The sequence below is a fragment of the Cucurbita pepo genome, chromosome 3 (assembly GCF_057944985.1).
Source record: "Cucurbita pepo subsp. pepo isolate OVF chromosome 3, ASM5794498v1, whole genome shotgun sequence".
Lineage (NCBI taxonomy): Eukaryota > Viridiplantae > Streptophyta > Magnoliopsida > Cucurbitales > Cucurbitaceae > Cucurbita > Cucurbita pepo.
In genome coordinates, this window is record NC_141800.1 from 6,477,697 (window position 1) to 6,488,380 (window position 10,684).

At 34.3% G+C, this 10,684-nt stretch overlaps 2 pseudogenes; both read right to left on the reverse strand.

Annotated features, from left to right (window-relative positions):
- Positions 1–3,596: 3,596 nt before the first annotated feature.
- Positions 3,597–4,007, reverse strand: LOC147793114 (14 kDa proline-rich protein DC2.15 pseudogene; annotated as a pseudogene).
- A 1,645-nt stretch (positions 4,008–5,652) lies between these two features.
- LOC147793115 (14 kDa proline-rich protein DC2.15 pseudogene) lies at positions 5,653–9,287 on the reverse strand (annotated as a pseudogene).
- Between the last annotated feature and the right edge of the window lie 1,397 nt (positions 9,288–10,684).

The following is a 10,684-nucleotide window of genomic DNA, read 5'->3' on the forward strand; positions in this document are numbered from 1 at the left end:
ATTTGCATTTTCCGACCGCAACAGTGTGATTATTTACTGAGTATTTACTGAGTATTTTTTTAAATTATCAAACCAAGTGCTATTTTTTTTAGATGAAGGCAAGACAACCATGTAGGGTCACTATATAGGCTATGAGAATGAAAGTATGATAGTTGCATTTTCTATTCAAGTTATAGCCCTTAGGTTAGATATCAAAATTAGTTACTTAACATTAATGTTTCAAATGTTAATGTTGACAAAAAAATATCGAAGTCTCGACTTTATGGAAATGTCAATATCAATAGATAATTTTGAAAAAAAATATATATATAAAACAAAAATACTAATAAATTAAATTAATAAAAAAAAAACCTATTTTACAATTTTAAATATATTAAAATACTTATTATTGACTCGAGATAAAAGAGGCATATGATGATGTAATTAATATGAATTTTAATGGTTAACAATTCAAAAATTATGAAAAGGTTGTTATAAATAATTATTGGGAAAAAAAATTAATTGCCCAGATGAGTGAACCACTCATTATTCATCATCTTTTTCAAAATTAAAATTAAGTTGGATCTATAAATAATTAAATAATTAAATAAAGAAAAGAAAACGAAAAATGTAGCAATTATCTCTACAATTTGCTTTTTATTGACCGAGAGTATTGACACGGACCATTGTATTTTTTTTCATTAGTATGTCGATATCTAATATTGTCAACCAAATCCACTTTTTAATCATATCGTTAAAATTGACCTTATATTTTATAAAAATATCAACACATAATATTAATAATAACCCTATTCCTCGTTTAAAATAGTAAATTCTTATGCGACGGTTTAAATATTTTCATAAATTTTTCAAAAGTTCCCATGGACTATGAGATCTCACGTCGGTTGAAAAAGAGAACGAAACATTTCTTAAAATAATGTGGAAACATCTCTCACAGACACATTTTAAAACCGTGAGACTAACGGCGTTACGTAACGGGCCAAAGTAGATAATCCCTGCTAACGGTGAGCTTAGGCTATTACAAATGGCATCAGAGCCAGACACCGAGTGGTGTGCCAACAAAGATGCTGGCCCCCAAGGGGGTGGATTATGAGATCCCACGTCAGTTGGAGAGGAGAACGAAGCATTCTTTATAGGAATGTGAAAACCTCTCCCTAACAAACATGTTTGAAAAGGCTGACGGCGATACATAACGATTCAAAATGGATAATATCTACTAGCGGCGTACTTGGACTGTTACACTGACATCCATATTTTCATTAAATTGAGGCCTCTACATTTTTCATCTAATGGTGTTAATATAGCACCTGCGGAAGCAATTTGGATCTTGGCACTTTTAGAACATCAATTATAGTAAATAACTAGCATGTTCATAAGTATTAAAACTTAATGATTTTAGATACTTACCTTTTGTAGTTCAAACTCCTTTTTCCTCACGAACCGGTTTCGAACCACCACTAGTGTCTTCTCCACTATCCTCCGGCTTTGGAACGAGATTGTGGAATCCGGTGAGTGACTAAACTTGGGAGGGATTTTGTATATGTGAAGAGAGTGGTTTTGAGTGGTTTTTCTCAATGTTTTTCACCAAGAAGAAGATCTTCCATGCACCATGATCACTCTATTTAAAGAGTCATGTTTGCATGTTCATGCAAATTTGAGATCACCAAATTTTGTCACTTAAAATTCCACTCAAATGTTTGGGAGTATGTGGCAAGCATGCATGTTTGAGTTAACCAAATTTTGACACTCAAAATTCCACTCAAACTTGTGGGGTTTATTTGGCAAGCATGCAAGTTTGGTTAAACCAAATTTTGACACCTCAAAATTCTAGAATTTTTCATTAAATGGAGTCAACATTTTGACTTTCTTCATTTTAATTCAACAATTAATTTGAATAATGAATTTCAAATTAAAGTAACATTAAATGATTAATTAAACTATTTAATTAATGTTTAATATTAATCCAAATGTCAATCCCAATCAATTCCGACACATAATTGATTAAGATATTTAAATCTTATTTAAATATCTCAGATTCTCTCTTTTTGTTTAATTCGTAAATAAAACAAAAATGCGGTTAAATATATCGTATATATGTAGCCCATATTCCCTAATTTGAATTCGAACATTTCGAACTCACTCGTCACACTATTCTATGGTTTAGTCCAATATGAGCTAGCAGAGGGACCTAATGGACCTATAGATCACGGGCTCCAACGATCCAAGATTAACCGGTTAAACTCATTAACCTTGTTAACCAACATTCGTTAACTACTAGGACACTCCACTATAGCCTAGTAGTTGCACTCCCCTCACTATAGATATATTTCTGTCCATTTGGTATAACCATGATTAGTAAGTCGATCCTTCACAGGTTGTTCGTAACTAGAGCTGGGTCAATTTACCGTTTTACCCCTAAAGTTAACTTCTTGTTCCTTATGTCTCACTGATCCTCTAATGAACAATTGGTTTGTGGTCCAACCAGTAAACCGAATCACTCTCATGCTAATGAGAGGGTGGGGCCCCTTGTTCAAGACCTGGAGTCAGTGCTTAAGGGAACTACCCCTCTTCTATCCCTAAAAGTGGGTAGGAGTGAATTCCATCTTGCACCCCACGTCCCCAGCCATTCACCCAGTCTTACCCCTGAAATGGGAGGCCTATTGAGTCGGCGAACTAGAGCCACTCTCACCCATGCAAATCTAAGGATAATTCCGAATAAACAGGAGTTCATGGTTAGCTCAGGATTAAAACCGAGTTACCTAGGTTATCGAATGAAAAGAAAATCAGTCTCAACAGTAAACGACATTATAAAGTGAGAGTGGTTTTCTTCATGGTCCGATCTTATGCAATACTCATTGCATAGGACGCCCCCACTCCAATGTCAACACATGTACAATTTAGAGATCACATTGTTTATATCATATACAAAAGTGGGCCGCATCCATAGTGTCCCCATAATAAGGTACCCAGCCTTATCCTTATACTATAGATCATTTTGACTATATATACTTGAACTTGATCCACTTTTATGTCTCTACATATAGTTCAAGTAATCATACTATAGCCAGAGTGTTCTTAGTTTATTGGATTTAGATTGATGATCGTAAAGTTCACTTTATTCAATAACAATCTGTACTGAATAAACAACAATAATAACTTTATTGAAAATAGAATATGTTTTTGTTTACAAACTATTAGTTTTAAGACATAAAACCCAACATCATCAACATTGTCATTTAAAACTTGAGTGTTAATATTACTCTCTTTAATTTTTCGTCATGAAAATTTTGAAGTTAAGGGTTTATTATGATTTCATTCAAGTAACACAGGTGAAACAAGATTTGAGGTTTCAACATATGCATCGTCAAATTTGTAATAAGACATAAGAATAGACGAACAACATTGTTCATTTGAAAAAAAAACTACGTACCATTATGTTACATTGCATTGTAATGAAACTATAAAAAGATGGTGGAATTCTGAGAAGATTTCCAAACCCATCATAACACGATGTACGACCAAACTAATTATTTAAACATGACATTGAAATGGAAAATTGAAGAAGAAACAAGAAACGGAAATGAAAGGATTTGGTTTCAAGAAGCGCATTGGAAGCCGGACGGAACCTTCTTTCCACAGTAGTTCAAAAGCAAGCTGAGGGAAACTGAGAGGTCAATCTTGAGACCCAAGGCTCTGGCCTTCACCGCAGTGCAAAGGCACACAGCAGCTTCCAGGTCAACAAGGCCTTGGATTAGGGTGCAGCATGGGGATTTTGGTGGTGAGCCGATCACTAACTGCACTAGATCGTCCAACAAGTCGGCGCAGACGCCAAGCTTGAGGGTGTCCCTGGGGCACTTGGGGAGTGATGGTTGCTGCCTTGACGGGGTGGGCTTGTGGGGCTTGGGTGGCGGCGGTGGGCAAGGGACATAGGTGGAGCTGACCATAGTGAAGAAGAGGAGGTTGAGGAGGAGGAGGAGGGCAATGGGTGAAGAGAGCTTGGAAGCCATTGGTGGAGAGATATTGAAGGGTTTGTAGGTTTGTGGGATGGCTTGTGAAGAATTATGAGAAGGGTTAGGGTTTTTATAAATGGGGTTTGGGAATTTGTAGTATTTTAAAACAAAAATTCCTTATAAATTGCTCGATATGAAAAACCTAACTCTTTGAGTTAGTTTATTAAGTTTTGAGGAATTGATTTGAGAGATGGGTTTTTAATTAGTTTGTCTTTTTTGAAAGTATTATAAAAATGTCAAATGGCCTACAAACTAGACGAAGTGATGTTCGATAATAAGATATCAAATACTTTTTAAAATGAATTATTGTGGTTTGTATGGTTGGAAAATAATATTTGATAGAACCCTTCCAGACAAGTGGGTAATAGATGATAATCTAGAGATTATTTTTAGCACAAATAATTTTTACAAATATAATATGGTTTCTTTTTAACTATGAGATTCCATGTCATTTTGAAGGAGTAACGAAACATTTTTTTTTTTTATAAGGGTGTGGAAACCTCTCCCTAGTAAATTGTAAAATTGGCGGCGATATATAATGAGTCAAGGCGGATAAATATATGTTAACAATGAGTTTTGATATATATTGATGTTAGTATGACATAACAGTACAACTTCTAAAACATGACAAGACTAAGATTGTTATTACATTCATGCTTTGAAAATCTTTTAAAGTTTACTTAAGATGAAAATGGTTATAAGATAAAAGATCTCTAAAAAAAAAAAAAAAAAAAAAAAAAAAAAAGAATTTTTTTAGGATCCCAAAAATGAATTTTAAAACATAAATTGGACCGTTGTTTGCGAATAAGCAGTGATTGATTAGAGATATAGTGGCAAAGACTTGTTCAATGTCAAAATGAAAGGAATGAAAGGAAAAGGCTTTGCTCTAAATCCGACGGAGAGAGAGCAGATGACCTTTATACCAAGAGCTAGTGCCACTGAGATTTGGCACAAAAGACTTGGGCACTTTCATCATTGAGGTTTGCTTTAGATGCAGTCAAAGAAGCTGGTAAAAAGACTCGCTGACATTAATGATTACATTCCTCTTTGCCGTGCTTGTAATTTTGGGGAGCAACATAGGCAACCCTTTCCTAAACATTCATGGAGAGCCTCGAAAAAACTGCAGCTGGTTCATACTGATCTTCGTGGTCGTCAACGAACAACATCATTAAATGGTAATCTTTATTACATTGTTTTTATTTATGATCTAACGAGAATGTGTTGGATCTTCTTGCTGAAGAAAAAGCCAGAAGTAGCGGGCGTATTTTGAAATTCAAAGCCAGAGTTGAGAATGAAAGTGCATGCTTGATTCAGACTATAAGATCAGATAATGGCAAGGAGTACACTTCAGAAACTTTTAACAGGTTTTGTGAAGAGGCTGGAATTGAACATCAATTGACAGCACTATACCCTCCTGAACAGAATGACGTCAGTGAAAGGAGGAATAGATTCATAATGGAGATGATATTTCATCTATTGAAGAGTTTAGATGACCATAAAGTATCTTGTGCATCGTTCATGTTCTAGGATGATGCACAAATGTGTTTCTCAGTCCTAATGGTGGTGTAATCACACGACATTATGAGAAGAGTATTACTTGAGCATGGCCACATGTATAAAACAATAGGAATTCACCAAGAATTCAGGAGGCGAATGAGCTTAGCCTAGCCTCGAAATTGGTCTACATTAAGACAAAGAAGGCAGAGAGATTCATCGTAGACTTTGGATGAATGTGTTTGCCTCGACCTAGGCTTACTCAGTAAAGCTATTCATTAAGATTTTCTCAACTCGACCAAGGTGGCCTCAACCTAAGTGACTTATTTCTAGCCTCGATGGCTTAGGCCTCGACCTTGACTCTAAGATCATCCCTTTGAAATGGCTTTCTAATACTGCATGGGTAACAAATTTTGATTTGTTAACTTATTTGATTCGGTTTGGCGTTTTTATTCACTCATTCCCATTAAGGTTTAGCTTCTCCTTTAGTCTCAAGTTAATGTTTTATGTAACGATCCTAAATTTTTACATACTCAGAGTCGCTACCAAGTCTCATGCTTATCTCTTAAATGCGGAATATAGCTCTTAGATACTCATCATAAATAACGGAAAATTTAAAACACATTCAGAACACTTCAAACTACTAGAACACATTGTCGGTCTTACGTGTTTCAAAATATAACGTTGGAATTTAAAATTAAAACAAAACAATTACAAATGGAATAATCTAAATAATGAAATGAAAGCGTCCTATACTCCTATGACTAAGAATTTAAACATGCAACTACCTTATGCACGAGCCACAGTATCTATTTCCGATGTCGTCGTCGTCCGTACATGGGCGTCTTCTTTTTACCTGAAAAATGATATTTGGCACACGGCTTGAGTATTTCGAAGAATACTCAGTAAGTGACCCACTGTAGGGGTCATGCTGATGCAAACACGTGCAACATGCTCTTGGGATCGAGCTCTAACTCATCTAGGAGTGACCTCCAATCTCGAACAAATTGGATGTGTAGTACTTCTTTACACATGACCCACACGTGCAAGCGTGAATCCTCCGGGCGCTCGCTTGGACCCTCTAATCAAGCTAATCTGTAACGACGTCTGGAAGTTAGCGGAACCCCATAGTGTCATGAACTATTCAAACTTGATAGTATGGGTAATTATCATTGGTTTAATGTACGGAGTACAATTGCGAGTATGAACTATTTATTAGGCTGTTTTTCTTGAGGCTTCAACTCTACAGTAGAAAGGAGAGACTTAAAATATAAATATATCTAAGAATAGCTTAACAATCCTCACATTTGTGCCGATCAAGGTAGGTCTTAAACAAAGATACTCTAATTTTCCATACGTTAATAACTTCGCCTACGAAATGACTTTAATGTTGGCTTGGTTGAATGACTTGTATGATGTACGAATGACGAATTTTTCATGATTGTTTGATGCGTTTTGTGTTATGTTATGTTTATGCAATGATACAAGATGTACTATAATATGATTATGTCATGTTATGGTACTATGTTGTGATATTAATGTTGTATGATGCATGAACCTCCATATATTACACTACATAAACTACGATATCATGTACGTTGTGGTATTATGCACGCTCCTTTCCCTCCATAGCTTCTGCCAACGTGTGTTTAAGCTAGCCCAACAAGTAGACTTAGAGGATACGTATACGAGTCTGCTAGGTGGATCTATGTGTGCATGTGTAAAGAAATATTACACATTCAACTCTATCCAGACTGAAAAGTAGAGATCGTTGCATGTATTTGCATTTTCCGACTGCAACAGTGTGATTATTTACTGAGTATTTTTTTAAATTATCAAACCAAGTGCTATTTTTTTTAGATGAAGGCAAGACAACCATGTAGGGTCACTATATAGGCTATGAGAATGAAGGTATGATAGTTGCATTTTCTATTCAAGTTATAGCCCTTGGGTTAGATATCAAAATTAGTTACTTAACATTAATGTTTAAAATGTGGAAGTCTCGATTTTATGGAAAAGTCAATATCAATAGATAATTTTGAAAAAAAAAAATATATATACAACAAAAATACTAATAAATTAAATTAATAAAAAAAAAAAAAAAAAAAAAAAACCTATTTTACAATTTTAAATATATTAAATTACTTATCATTGACTCGAGATAAAAGAGGCATACGATGATGTAATTAATATGAATTATAATGGATAACAATTCAAAAATTATGAAAAGGTTGTAATAAATAATTATTAAAAAAAAATTAATTGCCCAGCTTAGTGAACCACGAATTATTCATCGTCTTTTTCAAAATTAAAATTAGAGTTGTTTCTATAAATAATTAAATAAATGAATAAAGAAAAGAAAAAGAAAAATGTAGCAATTATCTCTACAATTTGCTTTTCATTGACCGTGACCGAGAGTATTGACACGGACCATTGTATTCTTTTTTCATTAATATGTCGATATCTAATATTGTCCACCAAATCCACTTTTTAATCATATTTTATAAAATTGACCTTATATTTAATAAAAATATCAACACATAATATTAATAATAACCCTCTTCCTCGTTTACAATAGTAAATTCTTATACGACGGTTTAAATATTCTCATAAATTTTTCAAAAGTTTCCATGGACTATGAGATCTCACGTCGGTTGGAAAAGAGAATGAAACATTTCTTAAAATAATGTGGAAACATCTCTCACAGACACATTTTAAAACCGTGAGACTAACGGCGATACGTAACGGGCCAAAGTAGATAATCTCTACTACGGTGAGCTTAGGCTATTACAAATGGCATCAGAGCTAGACACCGAGCGGTGTGCCAACAAAGACGCTGGCCCCCAAGGGGGTGGATTGTGAGATCCCACGTCAGTTGGAGAGAAGAACGAAGCGTTCTTTATAGGAATGTGAAAACCTCTCCCTAACAAACAGATTTTAAAATCGTAAGGCTGACGGCGATACATAACGATTCCAAAAGGATAATATCTACTAGCGGCGTACTTGGGCTGTTACACTGACATCCATATTTTCATTAAATTGAGGTCTCTACATTTTTCATCAACATTGTCATTTAAAACTTGAGTGTTAATATTACTCTCTTTAATTTTTCGTCATGAAATTTTTGGAGTTAAGGGTTTATTATGATTTCATTCTAGTGACACAGGTGAAACAAGATTTGAGGTTTCAAACATATGCATCGTCAAATTTGTAATAAGACACAAGAATAGACGAACAACGTTGTTCATTTGAAAAAAAAAACTACGTACCATTATGTTACATTGCATTGTAATGAAACTATAAAAAGATGGTGGAATTCTGAGAAGATTTTCAAACCCATCATAACATGATGTACGACCAAACTGATTATTTAAACATGACGTTGAAATAGAAAATTGAAGAAGAAACCAGAAACGGAAATGAAAGGATTTGGTTTCAAGCAGGGCATTGGAAGCCGGACGGAACCTTCTTTCCACAGTAGTTCAAAAGCAAGCTGAGGGAAACTGAGAGGTCAATCTTGAGACCCAAGCCTCTGGCCTTCACCGCAGTGCAAAGGCACACAGCAGCTTCCAGGTCAACAAGCCCTTGGATTAGGGTGCAGCATGGGGATTTTGGTGGTGAGCCGATCACTAACTGCACTAGATCGTCTAGCAAGTCAGCGCAGACGCCAAGCTTGAGGGTGTCCCTGGGGCACTTGGGGAGTGATGGTTGTTGCCTTGACGGGGTGGGCTTGTGGGGCTTGGTTGGCGGCGGTGGGCAAGGGATATAGGTGGAGCTGACCATAGTGAAGAAGAGGAGGTTTAGGAGGAGGAGGGCAATGGGTGAAGAGAGCTTGGAAGCCATTGGTGGAGAGATATTGAAGGGTTTGTAGGTTTGTGGGATGGCTTGTGAAGAATTATGAGAAGGGTTAGGGTTTTTATAAATGGGGTTTGGGAATTTGTTGTATTTTAAAACAAAAATTCCTTATAAATTGCTGGATATGAAACACCTAACTCTTTCAGTTACTTTATTAAGCTTTGAGGAATTGATTTGAGAGATGGGTTTTTAATTAGTTTGTCTTTTTTTAAAGTATTATAAAAATGTCAAATGGCCTACAAACTAGACATAGTGATGTTCGATAATAAGATATCACATACTTTTTAAAATAAATTATTGTGGTTTGTATGGTTGGAAAATAATATTTGATATAAATTATTGTGGTTTGTATGGTTGGAAAATAATATTTGATATAAATTATTGTGGTTTGTATGGTTGGAAAATAATATTTGATAGAACCCTTCCAGACAAGTGGGTAATAGATGATAATCTAGAGATTATTTTTAGCACAAATAATTTTTACAAATATAATATGGTTTCTTTTTAAATATAACTATGAGATTCCACGTCATTTTGAAAGAGTAACGAAACATTTTTTTTTTCTTATAAGGGTGTGGAAACCTCTCCCTAGTAAATTGTAAAATTGGCGGCGATATATAATGAGTCAAAGCGGATAAATATATGTTAACAATGAGTTTTGATATATATTGATGTTAGTATGACATAACAGTACAACTTCTAAAACATGACAAGACTAAGATTGTTATTACATGCATGCTTTGAAAATCTTTTAAAGTTTACTTAAGATGAAAATGGTTATAGGATAAAAGATCTCAAAAAAAAAAAAAAAAAAAAAAAAAAAAATTAGACTTTTATTTAGGATCCCAAAAATGAATTATAAAACATATATTGGACGGTTAAACTTCGATAGCATGAAACCCATCCTTGTTTCAAATAAAAACATGTTTGAATAAGATATTAAAAGAATGAAAAATTGAAATATAAACAAAACACTATCGAAAGTCTCTCCTAACTTGATTGCTTAAGATTTCTTTGCCTTTACCTAAAAAATAGAAAATATTGATTATAAAAAATATTTAGTAAATAATCTTAGTTCTAGGATTAGTAGATACAATCATAAACAAGGTCTTAATTAGACGATTAATGTTACTTAAGGGGTAGGATGTAATTAAAGGAGTAAAACAAAGTTTTGAAAAAAAATATACCGTAAATAGGAGTTATTGGATCAATGGCCTAATTTACTTTGGATATCAACATCAATTTTTTGAAGGAAGAATCGCCATTTAAGGAGGTCATGTGAGTAAATTCTATTCTTGAACCCTCTTTTTGTTCATTGTGTTAAT